The sequence below is a fragment of the Corapipo altera genome, unplaced genomic scaffold, assembly GCF_003945725.1.
Source record: "Corapipo altera isolate COAL_440 unplaced genomic scaffold, ASM394572v1 73, whole genome shotgun sequence".
NCBI classification, from domain to species: Eukaryota; Metazoa; Chordata; class Aves; order Passeriformes; family Pipridae; genus Corapipo; species Corapipo altera.
In genome coordinates, this window is record NW_020884957.1 from 2,067,334 (window position 1) to 2,086,506 (window position 19,173).

At 35.9% G+C, this 19,173-nt stretch overlaps 1 long non-coding RNA gene across 1 annotated transcript; it reads left to right on the top strand.

The window, feature by feature from the left end:
- The first annotated feature begins 372 nt into the window (after positions 1 to 372).
- LOC113956828 lies at positions 373 to 14,571 on the top strand. The gene is made up of 3 exons (XR_003530962.1): positions 373 to 442; positions 11,463 to 11,602; positions 14,485 to 14,571. It is a non-coding gene; the product is annotated as an uncharacterized LOC113956828 (long non-coding RNA).
- Positions 14,572 to 19,173: the final 4,602 nt, after the last annotated feature.

A 19,173-nucleotide genomic window follows, 5' to 3' on the forward strand; every position in this document is an offset into this window, starting at 1 on the left:
CTGACAACAGATTCATGTATGAAAACATAGTGAGAAGTATAATAATTCATCATTTCATTTCATAAATAAGTGATAACAGGATGGAATGGATGATAAAAAATGCCAGCTGTTCACAATTAAGCATTTCATATGCGTTGAATTTCTGTTAATTTATTTATTCAGTAATTCACTTTTATTTCTAAGTTTTTTTAGTGACAGGAGCTGTAGTCAAACATATTGAGCAAGGTCTGATCCTTCAATGCAAGTTTCCTTTTGTGGATCTAAATCAGGTACACAGTATGTCTCATTTCTCTGTCATCCTGATTAAATTTTAATCCTCCACCCAGGATCATATGAAATCCTTTCCAACTCTAGCGATATATCTGAAGATTAGATATGCTCTAGGCTCTTTCCAAGAGGGTCACATTTTAGTGACCACTGGACCTCAAACACTTCAGATAAGGTAATGCTCTACAACTTAAATCAGCTGAGTCTGCAAAAAATTACTAAAAGTCTTTAGAGTATTTATTTGATTTTGATATTTCTGGTGGGGTTTTTTTTGTTTGTTTGGTTGGTTGGGTTTTTTTGTTTTGTTTTGAAGTTTGGTGGAGATATACAGGCATGTATAGAGCTTAAAATCTAAACTATTCCTAACTTAATTTTTAAGGGAGTTCAGTGTAAAAGTCTTTTAGAACAGACTAACTGCATATCTTTTTGGACTGAAAAATAGACACAGACAAAATAAATACAGACATATCTTTACAACTAAGAGAATTATCAAGATGATCTATGATACTTTGTGGGGAAACACACACACACACACACACACGAAACCCATAAACACCAAACAGGAGAAGTTAAGAAGAATATAAAAGGATATAATAACATGAATTGAGATTTTGTATTCTAAGATTTAGTTTGCAATTTAGAAATAAATTTTAGTTTAGAATACAGAAAAATTAATTCCACAATTTTGTATCACATCTCTAATCTAGTCAAAAAATAAAATTCAAAATAATTTTAAAAATACATTTCTGGAGTATGTATGCTATGCACACACAAAATTAGTATAATGTTTAACCAGCAACTTAAAAATGCTTGACATTAAGAGTATCTTCGAAGGTCTCAACTGGATTTAAAGCAGAATATAATCTTCTTGACTGAAATTATACATGATTTTAATAGTGGATTAATGCTAAATGTATGAGCATATTTCATTAATCAGTCAGGTTTCAGACAGCTAATTAAACATTAGCTTTGTAATAGAATATCCCGTGCTGTTACTCTGCAGAGCGCTCTGCAGATCCCATAATGTAAATCATTTATACATGATGGGAAAACAACTAATCAGGACCCAGATTCTTATTTTCAGGCACTGTCCTAATGTCTTTGGATGTTTACCCATCAAGTTTTGAGCACAATATAGGATGATATACTACTACCGGTTTGAGTTTTTAACTGCTTAATGGATATGTTTTCGTGTTCTAGTCTTGATTATATCCATTTACCTTTAGAAGCCTCATCAAGAGTAAGAATCCTGTATGCTATCCACTGTTCAAATACGTCATTGCATCCATGATGAATGACACATTTGAATTGAAATCAGGAGACTTGGTTAGTGTCAAGAACAACTTTTGCTGAATCCATTTCATCTCACTTTGTATCACAAAGAGTGAATTTCACCTCTTTTTGTAAAGCACACGGAGGTCTATGAATAAAAACGTTATTCCAGACTTATAATTACTATTGTCATTCTTTATTCTTAAGAGCTAATAATACCTCTAGGGACAGTAGGAAAGAGTGGAGTGGATACAATGTAGCCCATATTCACACAGTTGCTCATTGGCAGAACAATTTTACCTTGCTCCTGGATTAATCTACAAGAAAACACACTGTATTTCTCTTATATATGTTACCTTCTCAGAGTATCTGCAGTTTTACTGTACATCCTTTTGAAAGTATGTGTACCAGTAGCTGTTTACTTCCCAAAAGAAAGCATGCATTTATAAATGCATGCTTTACATTCAGACTTGTAATTCCTGTCCTAGAGAGGAGTTTGACATATGTAAGTTATACTGCAGTCTAAGAGCCTTGGAGGCACTCTGTATCTCTTCATATTTTGTAAAATTTGACTTTTGTGTCTTTGCAGCATGTGAGATTTTTCTGCTTTCAGTGAGATTTTTTAAGGAGATGGAGAATTCAGTCACATTTTCCAGTGTCTTTTTGCTAGGGCAAAGCTTTTGCTTCCCTAACAAGCACTGAATCAACACATTAGTTGTCATACAGCTCTAGGTCTGCTCCTTGTATTGTCAAGTCAGGCCACAGATCCTCACAATTCAGTGTGTTCTTCATAGTGACAGAACATATTAGCTTTTCACAAATCCTTTCAGAATTCTGAACTCGGAATAGTATCAACTCTAGAAGATTTGCAGGGGTGACCAGGAAGTCTTCAAATATCTGATTTTTAAGTGGTTGGCTTTCTCTGCAACGGTATTTTTAACTTTCTTTGGCTAACCTAAGGCTCAGGAGCCCAGTCAATATAAAAACTCACAGATTCTTTAGAATCCTCATGCCCAAACACTTTTCCAGTGCTTTTTAATCTTTGGATTTTTCAATTTTTTAAGCTTACTATGTTCCTATTCCCTAATTTAAGGCCTTAGGGTAACCTTTTTTTAATAAATAACTGATCCTTTGAGCTGTCTAATGTAAACACAAAAGAAAAAGACCAAATATCCTCCCTTGCTTCCTGAATAGATAACTTGATTTGAAAGGGGTATTTATATACAGGATTGATACTGAACTGTAAATTTCAGGTTAAGAGGACATTTCTTTTGCTTTTCCATTTAGTTCTATTCTTCTTTCCAGTAAATCTAATGCAGCTGCACTTGCCACATAGTATAATTTTTAATTGCAGTTTTATTTGTTTTGTAGTGGCATTGTTATGATATAATCTCTTAAGAGTTTTCAATACATTGGCAAAAACCATTAAAAAATAATTATATGGAATATGAAGGTGTAGGAAATTTTTTTCTCTTTAAAATTTCATTTTGGAAAATGCAGGAGATGTTTGTCCTACTTTGCAAAGAAAATAGTGGTAAAGCTGCTTTCAACTCTTGTCCATATTTGTTGTCAACCAAAATGTACCAATAAAAGTTGTATTTTTATCCATAATTCAAGTTCAGATTTAAGTTAAGCAAATACTGATACAAACATAGAAACAGCCTATTTAAGGAAGAAAATCTGATCTGATTTTTTTTCTCTGCAAAAGTAACTATAAAAATTATTAATTTGTTTGATTAAAAATTCTTAGTTGTGTTGGTAAATTTCCAATAAATTAAATCTTTTTATATACAAAGTGTATTCAAGTATTACTTAGTTCATTCCTAGACTGAAATAATGGTTATCAAAAGACAATGATTAGTTCAACAAATCACAGTTGGCCATTTTTTATAAATAATGATGCCTTAATGAATCAGCAGCTACTTGACCGCATTGTAGTTATTTGTGGAATAAGACATTCTAGTGGAAAGCTTCAGGCTGAGCCAAAATTTCTCTTCATAACAACAGTTTTTATAGTCATTATAGAGTATTAAGACAGTCTGAGGGTTAGTGAAGAAATTCAGTCAATGACTAAGTGATAGACCATAAAGGAATAATGTGTTTAGATTTGAAGGCCTATTATCAAGCACCTCTTTTTAACTTCATTTCTTATTACAACGAAGAGTCAGCTGCTTTGTTCTGTTTGTCTCATGGTGTTGCCTGCTTTCTCTGATTCTGTTGCATTTTGAGCAAGGAGATCAGAAAGGACTTTTTGGACAGATGGTGGTATTGACTCTGAGTTGTAATTCATATGCAAGCTCAGTCCAGAATTACATTTGTGCCATATGTACTGACTTTTAAATTCCCTTTGGAAATGGTTTTAAGTGCAGGAACAAACAAGATCTCAAAATATGCCATTTATCTTCCCCCTACGGCAATAGTAAATGCACCTCTGCAAGGTGTTAATGGACAAGGTGTCTCAGACCTCACATCACATCTCCTTAAGTGTGAGGCCAGCCTCTGCTGTTGAGGACAGGTCTCCTAGGAGAACTAGTTGTGCAAAAGATGGAAAATAATTTATATTAAGAGATTAAATTGAAATGAATTTTATAAATTTTAGTTGATATTTGGAGCCAGATGCACTACATCATCTTCCAAAAATCTGCCCCTCTAAAAAATAGAATTGAACAGAAAGAAAGAATATTATCCTCTTTATGAGCCATAATATTAGACTACTTCCTTTTCTTTTCAGTAGCATGGAATGTGATGATTTTGATTACAGTAATTCATTATACTCAAAAACACAGAAGACAAATAGGCAAAATGTTATATTTAAATAGGGCACGTGTAATCCAGTTTACATTGAAAGGGTAGGGCTTTACTTTGACAGCAAAATCAACCATAGGTAGGGCAGATAAGTCAAATTAATTATTGTAAATAGATAAACAGACTGCAGAATACAAGACATTCGCTAACTGGTGTAATCAGGAAAACTCCTTTTGCAGATTATACCATGTTTTATCTCTACATGTGGTTGTTCGGTTTCCACGAAGCTTAACTGAAGAAGTAAAAGCAGTCAGAAAAGACTATCAGGTGAGACCTAACCTTAGTCATATTTTTAGAATAGCACCAGTTGTTTTATAAGCAAGGTGTCATTTGCCAGATTTCTTACAGTTTATGGGTGAAGTCCTTCACTCTTTCAAAAGCAGATTAGGGAGTCCAATAATGACAATTTTATAGGTCATTTGAGGATTCCCTGCTCATTTTAACATTTCACATGTTAAAAGTTAACTGCTCTACTTTTTGTCACTTTTTTCACAAATGTCTCTGGTAGCAGAATTATAGCTACAGCATCTCAGGGTGAATTAGTCAGGAATAATCTGTTGGAATTATAATGTTACAAAAAGTATCTTTTTCATTTTTCAGTCAGAAAACTATAATGTTATATTTTTCCTGTTAAGCAAGTTGAAATGATGGTCCCTGGAGTGTATGCTTTGGAAGTCCTCATTTTTCATTCTCTTTCAGAGAAAGAAAAAGACAGTACATTGCAGGACAAACAGCTTGGTCAGTATTCACCTTGTTCCATATTATGCCACCTATTATCTGTTAAGCCTAAGGACAGAGAAGTATTAGTCTTTTTTTTAGGCTTCCTCTAACATGCCAACACACCCTAAGCTGTAGAAGATACCAAAGAATTTGTGTCAGAATGTTGCCATTTCCTTGATAACTCTCATTCTGTGCATTTAGAGACCTTATAGCAGTCTTCCAGTACCAAAAGTGGGCATCCAGGAAGGGCACGTAGTGATAGGACAAAGCGGAATGGTTTCAGATGGAAAGAGGACAGATTTTGATTGGATATTAGGAATAAATGATTTACTGTAAGGGTGGTAAAGCACTAGAACAGGCTGACCAGAGAAGCTGTGGATGCCTCATCAGTGGACGTGTTCTAGGCCGGGTTGGATGGGTCATTAAACAACCTGGTCTAGTGGAAGACGTCCCTGCCCATGGTGGGGGGTTGGAATTTGGTGATCTTCAGAATTCCTCCCAATCAAAGTATCTTGATTTTCAAAAAGAAGAAAAGGTATATACAATGAAATATTTTGTCGTTTTATTTTTTTTTTCCCATGCGTGGATTTTACTTGCCCCCGTAAACAGCAGATCAGTATAAAGGAGTATGAAATTTCCTTTCTTTCAATACTATAGACTTGAAAAATGCTTTTGCAATGACTTTTAGGATACTTTTTGCCACTGTAAAGTATAAAAAAATTCATTATAACATGATAATATAACAGGACCATAAGACATTATTCTAGATTTATCTAATAGAATTTGTTTCTGATTTTCAGATTAAATGTTTCTTTCAGGTCTTGTTGAAGGGAAATTTTGTTATATGCTTAGCAGGTAAGAAAAAACCAAAATTCATGTGAATAGATATGCACTATGTATGTGATAGCAAAAATATTCTGTGTAAACTGCCCAATATAGGCTATATTTTTTTCCTTGAGTGCAGTGAGAAAACTAAAACTTCTATGAGCTATGCACTTTTTTGGGTGGCATGAACTTTCAAGAAACCAGTAGGCAGCCTCTAAACAACACCATTGGTAAAGTTTCACGAGATTTTTTGTCCTATTACAGCAATTTTAATTATTGCCTTTTATTAATTATCGGGATCTTTAGTAGATGAGTGGGTTTTTTTAACTGGTGGTGGTGGGTTTTCTGGGGGGTTGTGTATTTTTGCATGATTTGTTTTCCTTATTTGTGTGGGGGAGGTTTGCACAAAGCTCAGCACCAAGGACCTTATCTCACCCTGGCCAGCCTTACTGAATCTGATTTTCTATCTCATTGAGTTGATATGTTTGAACTATTGTCAAGCCGGCTTGATCTTTAATTATTCTGGATAGCAGTGCTAGCGTTATCCCAAATATGCATTTTGTGGGGAGAGGTTGTGTGTTTATGTTATATTTAGATTAAGTAAATTAAATTAAGAGGAAATGTATTGATAATACAAGCTCCCAAAATCTATAAAGACAGAAAGAGTGAAGGGATAAAACAAAATGACATTGCTTCCAGCCAGTCATTTTTTGCTATGTAGTTTATAAAACATACCGTGAATTTTGCATGCATTTGTTTACATGTATTTTGACTGCACATTTTTCCAGGCCCCTTCTTCCTTCTTCAAATGAGAAGGAATTTCATAAACTCTGGCCTCTCAAGTGAAAAGATTAAAGAAAATCCATACTTCATTCTTTAACACAAGACTTTACAAATTTTTCACTAGTATTACCTGGTCTGATGGATTCAGTTGTAATACCTTGGAGTGCAAGAGGTCTAAGGAATCAAGGAAAATTATACCTTTTTATTAATGAAAAATTATACCAGGAGTTAATTTCTACTTTTCCAAGTAATGCTCTTTCTGCAGCTGAAAAAAGAAAATGCACACATTCTAATGGCCAACCTTTTCCAAATGCATCTTATAATTGTTTATTAAAATAATAATGGCAAAGTTTGGGAAATGCTGTGATCTATTAGACTGTTACTAGTTGTCTAGAGAAAACTGATGCTAGTATGGCACCTATAAATCAGTAGTAGATAATATGACCAGAGACAATACTAGAAATTATTACTAGAGCAATAATATTACCAGAATACCATGGCTGAAATAGAATTTCTTGTCTAGAGTGTTGAAGTAAATTCCACCTTCATTGATTAAAGTGTGCTGTTAGACAAACTCAGAGCAAATACTATATTGCAACAATGACATACGGACTAACAAATTTGGGAACTGGTAGTAAACAGTAATGAAAAACTAATGAAGAAACTAAAACTTAATATATATTCATAAATTGTGTTTCTGTGAACAGAAATGACCCACACTGCAAATGATGCACAGAATTGTGTTTTACAACCTCAGCCAAATTGCCTTTATTTAAATCAGAAGCTTTCTAAATTCAAGGAAATGTAAATAAAATTGTCATTGTTGCACTAGTGAAGATTAACTGGATAGCTGGTCAGCGAGCACCAATTTAGATTTAAGATTATGAAGACCTTGCTGTTTGCTTTCTCTGTAGTTTTTCATTAAGATAGTATACTCACTGGTAGAATTAATACTAAGAATTGAAACAGTAACTTTAACAAAGAGATAAGATTTAATATAGAACCATGCATTGTATTTCAGCACAATTCAAAAAAATATTTTTTGTTAGGGATGTAATTGAATAGTGAATGTCTGTACTGTTAATTCAGAAGATTCAGGAGCATATTTTAACTGAATAAATACATAGGTGTTCATGGGAATATATAAGTATCAGAGAGAGTATGGTGAAATATAGTTTCTTACTGAATACAATATTGTTTTTACAACATCATTATACTGGCAATAATTATGAGCTTTAACATTCAGTAGTATACATTTTTGGAAGAGATCTTACATGGTCCCACTATTCCATTCGGGAAAAAAACACCAACTATTAAGGCAGTAGAGTTTCCCAAGGTGGGTCTGAAGAAAATCTACTGTTTACCAATATTGCAGAATGAATCATAGGACTATTCATCTTCAATTTCTAATAAGCAAATTTCTGATAAGCAAACTGCTAAGTTTTGGAAAAACACAAATGCTAATATGCATAAACTCTGGAAAGCTCTGGAAACTGAATGCTTTTGCGGTCATTCAAGTCAAGTTCACTTTTAAACAGAGCAGAACAACCAGGGAGCACTGTGTGCTCATGCAAGTAGTACAGGAAATGGGTTAGGAATGGAATCTTTTACATCTAGGAAAGTTTCACTATTTTATAGTAGGGAAAAAGGCAATTAAGTAAAAAAAAAAAAAAATGGAAGAAGGTGTGGTGGTGCATCCCCCACCCCACACCACCCCTCACCAGATAAGTGAGAAAACAATCACAGTGGTATTTCACTGGGGGTTTTTTGAGCGACCTTAAAACACTCGTTTCACGACAAATGTTATGTCAAATGATAGGCAACAGCCCTTCTGACTCCACTAGTCTTCAATCTGAAGTATTAAACACAAAAGGAATGTATCTTCTTAGCACAGTGATATATCACCATTCTTCCACACAGCAATGTTCACAGAATAATATACAGAACTTTCTTTGCTGTTAACCAGACTGACCATGTACTTGTTGATTGCTGCAATGCTTAAGAAATGCAAAAAAACTGTGGGGAATTTATTGCATGTTGGATGACTTGCTTAAGGACAGTACTAAGGAGAAAAGAGAGATTTGCCACAGTTGAAGCAAAGTAACTAATGGGCATCTAAAAGATGAGAAGGTTCTCTTAATGGTGTTGAAAAAGATATCAGTTGTTGAAAGTAATGTACTCCAAGTGTCATGTCAGTTCGTAGCCTCAAAGAAAATTATCTATGCTTCCTGTCAGACGAGAAATTTCACATTAATAATACTGCCTTGTTCTAGAGAGCCACGGGGATTCTACGTTCACAGATAATATAATCCTTTTCCCAGACCTCTGTGTCAACAGAATTAGTTGTCACAGACATCACCAGCAAGACAAGTTAGTTTCGAGTGCTCTGAGAAGCTGAGTTTTGTACACATCTCGATTCCTCAATGAAATATTAGGAACTTTTTTCTTACATATACCCAGTGAGCACAGAAAACAGCCAATGACAGAAGTTATATCTTTTCTGTGGTCATTCAGTCATTTCTGGTTTTTACTAATACTTATTCCTCAAGACTCTTGGAAATTAGAATTAATTAATCCACCATAAAGCTACTATGTGTGATTCTGTGATTGAGACTTTACAGGCCTCCCCCCTTAAACTTCTATAACAGTACAGTACAACAACATACTTCAGTAAGAGAAAGAAGATTCAGAAACGTAGTTAGATTAAGAAACATGAAAGTTAGGCATGTACCACCTTTTTTGTACAATTGTTCATCAACTAGAGAGTCTCTTCAGAAGCCACCACTTGCTGCAGTAATAAAAGACTAATTGTATTCCTTACTGGTCTTCTGCAATAGCTGAGTTAATGAAGGAAGTGTACTCATACTACATACTAAAATCAAAGTAGAAGACAATTAAATCTATGAAGAAAGCACCTGAAATTTCAGTTTCTTTGTGTAGCTAGTCTTCTTTTTAGGAGAAAAAAGGTATGTTCCAATATGAAACATAACACAAAAAAAATACTTTTTACCGTTTTTCTGTAAAAGAAGATTTCCATCTTATACCTGGGAGCCTCTGCCAGTCATGGACGCAAGCTGTGAAGGGCCACAGATCACCACTGTAATGAAATCTGAGCTCAATAGGATTAATGTGTCATTCAGAGAGACAAACCCTTACCTTACCCTCAAAAACAGTAGCTGTTGCATCACAGCAGCATTTAGGGACTGCAAAAATCATGACATGTTCTGTAAATCTTGGGGGCTGTAGGCAGGGTCACAGGGTCATGCCACTCTCAACCATTTACCAGATGAAGACAGCTTTGAACACATTGGTGGTATCTCAATATCTGCTGCTGTAAATGACTTCCCTTTCTGACCCTTCCAAGGACGTATAAGGTTATTAAAGACTTTTTTTCTCTTTTTCGAGACTGCCAGTGAGACCGTGCTACGCTATTTAAATCCAGAATGCATCTCTTCACAAAGATACTTCAGAACGTCCGGTCTTTTTGGAGCAAAAGTAGTTAGAACAAAAAGCAGCAAACTATGCAAATGTGTTGACTGCTAATTTTTGCTGTCTAAAGGGGTAAAAAGAGCAGTAATCTTTTACAGTTTCTCTGAAACCATTGAAGCTACCACTTCAAGTTCTTTCATTCGATGAAATTATTTTGCAATGTGAAGAACAAGAACAGTTCATATGTTTAACTTCCTCATTAGCCTGTGCTGGAGGGTCAGAAAAAATGCCTTGACGGGAAGCTAAAGACAAGATCACAGCATAATGTCAGAATTTCCACACTATTGTTCTAAATTGAACTAAATTAGATTAAATTATGTTGTCAAAGTGAGAATTAATTATACCTTTTTTTTAACTATTTGCTGTATACAAAGTGAGCATAGCTTCAGAACATTTAATTAAAATTTCAGATTTACTAGAAAATATGGTTAAAATCTTCAAGGTTGTGAAAGGATGAGTTTTTAAATATTTGGAACCCAAACATTGAAAAAGAGAGACCAAAATGGAACTTGAGGCCAGACAGTCCAACCTGCTGCTAAGAGCTGGTGAACTTGGATTGGCTTGCTCAAGGCTTTATCTAGCTGTATGTTGAAAATCTCCTTTTTATTTCCATAAATTTTAAAACTTGAAAAGCAATCAGAATTTTAAAGACTTCATCACTTCAATTTACAGTGTCTTCTAGTGTCATCAAACTGGCAAATTAAACCTTCAGAGCCCCACCAATGAAGTTGAATGGTTCCTCTGCAAAACAGTGAGCTCTCTTTCACAGATATTCTTTTATAGATATAGTACTCCTAAAAAAACTCCACAGTTAAGGAGCTGTTCAATGAAAGCTGTCCCAGAGAAAAAAAAAAAGAATATTCTGTTTTGAAGAATAAGGAACATCAAAACCCACTAAAACATTTTTGTTTCCATAAAAAAAATTAATTTCTTTGTTAACATGGTAACATTTTTGTCTGCAGCAGTGCTGAATATTACTGATTATCTACTATGGATAAATGCATACAGTATTTAAACAAAATTTACCTGGTGGCATGCTGAAACTACCCTGTAGACTTGCCTCTGACCAGCTAAAAATTTTTACATTTAAAAAAAACCCCCATAAATTAATTAAAAACAAAACAAAAAACCCCAAACAATGAAGACAACAAAAAAACCCCACCAACACTGAATTAATTCAATAGAGATTCATTCTAGGAATCTATTTCAGCCATGTGACAGACCTCCTTTTAAAAGTTTCTTTTTTTTTTCTTTTTTTTTTTTAAACTGAAAAAAAAATGAATATCCTTTCTTTCTGGTAGGACATACCGTAAATGGTCTTCAATGTACATGTCATATGTCTCCAGATGACAATCTAAGAAGTTCTATGTAATGTAGTGGTAGTTTGCACAATTGGATGGAAGTGGTTTGGATATAAAGAATGGCCACCCTCTGACAAAAAGTATGTTTGAGATGTGAGTTTGTATGATGTGCAAACAAGTGCTAATTCTCAACAGAAAACATAAGATTTTGTTGATCATGTGTACTTACTAAAGGTATCTAAAGTCATGGGACTTCCTGCAATATTTATTTCAATCATTTCTTTATACATGTATTAAAGAGGACAAGAATTCACATAGTTAGTAACTTGCCTGCCTTGATAGATCATCAGCGAGAAAAACATGCACTAAATGAACTGCAATCTTTAATTATATTAAATTAATTTAAATTGTAGTGCAGTTAAATGATTCTACCTTTCCATTTGTCATTCACCATTTACCATTATCGTTAATAGTTTCTGAAGTTGTTACTGTGCATCAATTATACCAACTTAAATATTCGTATCTGTGTCAGAATGTTACTGTCAGTGGTATGAGCTTGTGTGAAGGGATTGTTTTCTTTCTTTTTTTACTTAGTGTTCATTTCCAGTTATCAACTGTCAGAAAGAAAACACCTTGAGAGAAATAAGAGTTCTAATTGCTGAGTTTTAGATACAGATTTGTAGAGGACTGTATAAGGAATGCAACTTCTTTCCATCTAAAAGTAGAACAACATTTTTCCTGGAAAGCATCAATCATATCACCTCTGCTCCAGTCCTGAACTGTTCTTGGGAAAAAAATATAATTTCTTATTAAGTATTCCTATAACTCTGATCCAAGTATTTCATAAGCCAGAGGGAGGACCCTAGTATCTGCCAACAGAGAAGAACTTTGATTCTTGTTTCAGATAGAAGATGAACCCTTTAGAATAAAAATTTACTTTACAGTAAAACTTTACAAACCTCATGGTAGACTTTAAAATTGCACATATTATGAACTTGATAATTGACAAGAACATTTGGAAACTTCCAGATTTTCAAATTTTTGAATTTAATAGGGTTTTTTTTTAATCTTCATGAAGTATACAACTTTCTTATTAGGGAAGTATTGTTAATATCCACAGGGAAATGAAAAATGTCTGTTTATACTTTTCACATTTTTGAAACTGACATTTTCTACTCTGCAAATTTTAGTTAAAAAGCTATTAGAAATTATTTTCCCTCTCAGTGAAATAATACAAATGCCTAACTAACTAACTACAATAACTTCATGGCAAATACTGACATCTTTTTATAGTGCCTCTTCATACAAATGTGAGTCCGTAGTCTATAATGTAAGAGGAATTGTCAAGCAATGCATTCAAGTTAATGAAAAATTTCGTTGGAAAGCAACAAGGCCAAAGATGAGAATTATTAGTTCTCCACATGTAGCTATGACCAAAAATAGTAAAACTTCACCTTCATTCCTGTTTGCATCTGAAATAATTGATCCATTCTGATGTAACTAAACATCAGACAAGGGCTATCCAATATAAGAAATAAACATTAGGCAGCTGAACTCTGTGGGGCATTGTCTTATCTTCTACAGCATCAAGCAGGGTATATGAAACACATAAAGAACAGTAATAATTCCACAAATAATATAAAACTACTGGAAACTGGGTAAGGTGTTTAGCTCTACTTGTTTTACAAGGCATACCCAACTCAACAGCATGAGTCAGTCTTCTCAGATCAAGGGTAGACTTTTCACAGGGGTTGAGTAAAGTTTATATAGGATGGATTTCATACTTGTAGAAGTATGAAGCATATAGACTTAACTGGTAAAAGTAAGGAAAGAATGAGACAAAGATGTTGTTCCTCTAGCAGAAAAGTAACTGTCTCACTGAAACAAAAGACTTTATGATATTAAAATTTGCTCACTTAGGTAAAAGGCAAAATAGTTAGGAAATTAAACCTTCTCTGCCCCTTCAAGTGAGATGGAAGTGCTGGGTGCAGTACTTTAGAGAAAGTAATTTACATAATTGTTAAATTAATTACTGGAAGCCAACAACTTTTAAATTAATGAATGGAAGTTGACAGCTCTTACTATCTGTGCCCTGTATACGTGTGTGTGTGTGTTTGTATTACAGAGAAGTGCAGTGAGTTCATAGTCTTCTGGGAGAGCTCAGTCTTCCTTTTGTGTGTATGAAAGGACATTAGCACTAAACAGAAAACTACTTTGACATTAATTTTTAGATAAGCCATTTTTATGTGGTTATGCTTTAATATGCTTATGACAGTTTTATGGGCAAGTAAGACTGGAGAGCGCTTAAATTATCTAACTTAACTATTGAAAGAAACTTGCAAATAATTTTAAAGTATTCACTGCATACAAGAAAAAAGAGGGACATGGTTTATAAACAGAAGTGTTTTAAAAAAAAAGTTATTTTTTGGTTAGACAAGGTTAGTTTTTGAAACTTGGGAACCTCAAGTCTGTTTAAAATGTAAACACCTCTAGTAACGTAGGCTAACTAAAATCCTTGAAAAATGCTTCTTACTTGCTTTCTTCAATTATATCAAGAACAATGAGTCTATTTCCTCTAATGACAACGCTGTCCTATAGAAATTAATAAAGAAGTGTAGACATTGATAAACAAAACAAAGAATTATTCTGGAGTTTCTATTAAGTTTCTGGATAGTTAGTAGATGCTTAAAAAAGAATGAGGACCTTTAAATATAAGCTTAACTTTTGTATTGAGATACATGCTTTTGCCATGTAGCTTTGAAGTGATTTTGTTATCTGGAATTTGTTTTTAAACCAAGCCAAGTCATTAATGACTGAAACTATCTGCTGTCTGTGATCAGACTTCAGTGAGTGATCAGACTTGAATGAGAGTATTTCCAAATCCTGACTTTTCCAGGGATTAAATAAGACTAAGCGAGTATGATCATCTGCTCTTTAAAGATGATCCCACTAATGCCTCATGAATTGGCAAGACTTACAATGTTCTACCATTCCCTTTTGTCTTTATCTCTTTTGTGAACAGATGGATGACTTCTTGCCTATACGACAAGTGTGCATTTTGTCAGGACCACTGAATTCAAGTGGAATACAGAAACAGAGAAGTTCAGAGCACATGCAGTAGTAAACTAAGGACTTTATCTTCAAATATCTTTTAAATGTGTGTTTTCCTAGCATTTTAAGAAAGGCATTGTAACATAGAAACAATTAATAGAAAAAACCACTCATTCCTAAGAATGTGCTATGTGTTAACATATTTTGAAACTGATCAGTAATGATTTATGTCTGTTTTCTTTGTAAAACTGGTGACACTCCAAAGAAAACAGACAATAGCTGTATTATGTTAACTTATGTAATATCCATTATAAATGCAGTGACAGTGGCAGTTCGTTGTGCGGGATGCTTGAAACTGAAACAGCTGATCTTGTACTAAATTGTGGAAGCCTCAACCCTGCCAGTGTTCAAAGCCAGGTTGGATAAGGCCTTGAGCAACCTGGTCTAGTAGGAGGTATCTCTGCATACAACAGGAGGCATTGGGACTATCTTTAGGGATATCTTTAAGGAATGATCTTTAAGGTCCATTCCAACCCCTTAAGGCTCTATGATTCTGTAAATGGTGACAGAAAAAATTATTTTCACACCATCAAAGGATACGCTGAGTTGGAAGGGAACCTGTAAGGATCACGAAAGTCCAACTCCTTCCCCTGCACAGGACCACATCAAGAATCATGCAGTGTGCCTGAAACAATTGCCCAAATGCTTCTCAAACTCTCTCAGGCTTGGTGCTGTGACCACTTTCCTGGGGAGCCTGTTCCAGTGTCCAACAACCCTCTGGGTGGAAAACCTTTTTCTGATATCCAGCCTGAACCACACCTGATTCAGCTTCATGCCATTCCCTCTGGTCCTGTCACTGGTCACCACAGAGAAGACATCAGTGTCTACCCCTCTGCTTCACATTGTGAGAAAGCTGTAGGCTGCAATGAGATCTCCCCTCAATCTCCTCTTCTTCAGGCTGAACAGACCAAATGACCTCAGCCACTCCTCTTATGGAGTCCCATGTAGACCTTTCACCATCTTCATAGCCCTCCTTTGGCTGCTCTCAATACCTTTATATCATTTTTATATTGTGGTACCCAAAACTGCACACAATATTCAAGGTGATGTCGCACCAGAGCAGAGCAGGACAATCACCTCCCTCAACCAGCTGGCAATGCTTTGCCTGATGCCCCCCAGAACACAGTTGGCCCTCCTGACTGCCAGGGCACTTCTGACTCATGTTCAGCTTGCCATCAACCAGGACCCCCAGGTCCCTTTCATGGCACTGCTTTCTAGCATCTCATTCCCCAGTTTCTACGCAATTTTATAGTATATAAATAATTTAACTGCTAAAAGAACTACTAAATGCAGTAATATCTGTATCCAAAGCCTAAATTCATTGATACAACAGAAGCACGAAAAGCATGAAACTCTATACCTGTATTTGTAATGGGTGGGAGGCAAATGGCTGGGATTGAGGTTAAAGAGAGGCACTAACAATTTTCTGGAGGAAGAAACTGAATTGGACCGTGTGGGGATTTCACCCCAAAAAATCAATCTCCAAGCTCTCCCCACAATTTGCCTCAACACGGAAGAGAAGTTTTCAGACAGGCACAACTCAGCATGGGAGAGTTACATCAAAATTTATTACTAACACAATAAATACTACAGAAACTAAAAAGCAAATAAATACACAGTATTATTACAATCTCTACCACCCCTGGGGGTCCTCCCACATCAGTTCAAAATAAAAACCATCCAGGACGATAGTTAAAGTCTCTCTCTCATTGGGGTATCAGAGAAGGGGTCTTTTGCACTCCCACCAGCTCCTCGGCTTCTGCTGAGGTCTCCTCCTGGACTGCAAAGGAACATTTGCTTTACCAGGTCTTCATCATGAGGTCCAGGGAGTCAGCTTTGAGTTCTTTCTCCCTGGTTCGTGATGGTTCCTCCCAGACAGTAAGATGTTCACTCTTTCCTCTCCAGGTTGCAGGGTTACTGGGTCTTGCTCAGTCCCTATAACCCAAATAGTTTTCACCAAAAATCCTTACCCAGAAAAAGTCTGCTTGGTTTGTCTCAGCTACTGCAGCTGCTCTGCTTCCACGTGTCATGGTGAGGCATTCCTCCCCCCCCCACACTCCTCCTTTGGTTTTCAACTGCCCCCACCCAAACCTTGTGAAGGGCCTCCTCCGAGCCCTTCTACCTGTCTCTCTGTTGCTCAGTCTCACCTCAAGATCGTTATAGGGGGAGAGGATAGCAGCGAGACTGCTTTGGTCTCTCTCCTCTGCCTGGAGTTCTTCCAGCTCTGTGTGATCGCAGCTGCTTCTCCAGCTCCGGATCACCCCTTGGCCCATCTCTGACTCGGCTCCAATGCCTTGCCTGCCTGTCGGGGTGGGGGGGGACTAGCTCCAACCCCCTGGCTGGCCTCTCAAGTCCATGCTACCACCTTTTTTGGGCAGTGTGGGGGGAAAGCCCCCTAGCTTTAGTCACAGCACCCAGTTCAGTTTTAATACTGTCCTGGGCTCGCCACAGCCCGGCTGAGGTGGGAAGAGGGCCTGACCCCCCTCAAGGGACCCGCAGGCCTCTCTCCTCTCACCTCATGTCTCTAAACTCTCTCTCACACTGCTAACAACTTCCTTCTGGCTGTTGTAATATCCTAATTTCACAGGGGTGAAAAACAGCTCCAATTGGTCTCTCACTGGAAACTAACCTGGGACTAACCACTTCCAGCCCCCTCCAGGGGAGGTGGCTCAGACCACTGCTAAAAGAACTACTAAATGCAGTTGTATCTGTATTCAAAGCCTAAATTCATTGACACAACAGAAGCATGAAAAGCATGAAACTCCATACCTGTATTTGTAATGGGAGGTAAATGGCTGGGGTTAAGGTTAAAGAGTGACACTAAGAATTTTCTGGAGGAGGAAGAATCTGAATTGGACCATGAATAGTTTAATGAGTAGGACCACCTAGTGTGGAGAGAAACAAACTTATTATCTTGGTTCACAAGCAAAGAAAGGATTCATTCACCATGAACTCTAACTGTGGATTACATCTTTGAATTTCTCACCAGAAAAAAATTATTACCTCAATAACTCTTTATTAAATGTAATTACTGTACTTATAAATATACTAAGCCTTTGGATCAAATCTTTCAGTTAAGTCCCTGACATTAAATCTTCCAGAATAAATCCTTTGCTTCTTTTTCCAAGACACGTGATGTTGATGGGATGATGATCTATAGCATCATGCTATATGCTCAAAAATATAGTGTGGTGTGGGGCTTTTTGTTTGGTTGGTTGGTTTTTTGGTTTTGTGTTTGTTTGTTTGTTTGTTTTGGGGTTGGTTTGTTTGTTTTTGAAGAAAGGAAATAACCCAAATAAAATGTCATGAAAGGGAACTCCCAAGAGAGCTATATCTGTAAATATGTTTAGCATAGGCAGAAGCTGGGAAAGAAGTTGTGCCACACTGCAGAGAATCTCTGATGGGTGGAAGAGGGATGGTATAGACAAGTGTATTCACTGGGTAGGAATTCTTTTTAAAAATGTATTAACTCTCACACTTTTCCTGCAAAAGCAGATGGCTGTGTAACATATTGCAGTTCAAAGAAAATGCAGAGTGCCACAGGAGGCTGTTCCTTTGAGTAATGAAGCTGACTACGTAAAATAAAAAGGGATAGCTTTTCATGTATTTGAGAATGTCTTTAAAAAGGACATGTAAGACAATAATGGATTGCAAACCTGAAACCATTGTGCTGTAATTTTATATGTAATTTAGTGTTGTCCTATCTGATGCTTGATGGAAACTGCATCTTGATGGATGCACTTTCAACTTACCTGGAATTTCTTGTTGAAGAGATAAAGGGAACATAAAATTTATTTTTTTAAAAGATAAAAAATATATACATAAAAATTTCATTGAATTGAATTTCAAAGAGTAAGTGAAATGGGGTGGAGCTGAATTAGGAGTTGAATATATGAAAGCAGCATTAATAAGGAGATTTAGATTGACAACCCTGAAAAAAACAGAACTTCCTTTTCACAATATAAAGGGTCATTGACTGTATTTATTGCCAACATAATTGTTTTGTTCTATGAAGCAAAGTAATAGCTTTGTTTATGACTGTGTTTGCATATTTGATGACATTGACCATGAACATGTCAATAAAGAGGACACATGTGAATTCCTTTCATATATAAAAACTTTTTTCAAAAATTTTATTATCTGTGATAAAATACTAATAACTGAACACACCATCTAACAGACATTGTAAAAGAACAATCGTTCCCACATTTTCTGCTTCAAATTCCATGAGCACCTTTTGAATATGTGTACTTGCAAAACTCCAGGATGCATAAAAGCATGCTGAGTGACTTTTGAAAAGTCATGGCAGTCATGTAAAGTCCCCAGTGACTGGAGAAAATGAAATATTGCACCCGTTTTTAAAAAGGATAATAAGGAGAACCCTGGGAACTGCTGACCAACAAGGCTCATTTTTAGACTCAGTAGCATCATGGAACAGATCATTCTGGAAGACATGTTGAAATGTATGGAAGACAAGGAGGTGATTAGAGACAGCCAAGATGTTTTCACAAAGGGCAAATCATGCCTGAGTAATCATGGCCTTCAACAATGGAATGACTGCATCCCTGGACACAGGAAGAGCTACAAATATCATCTACTT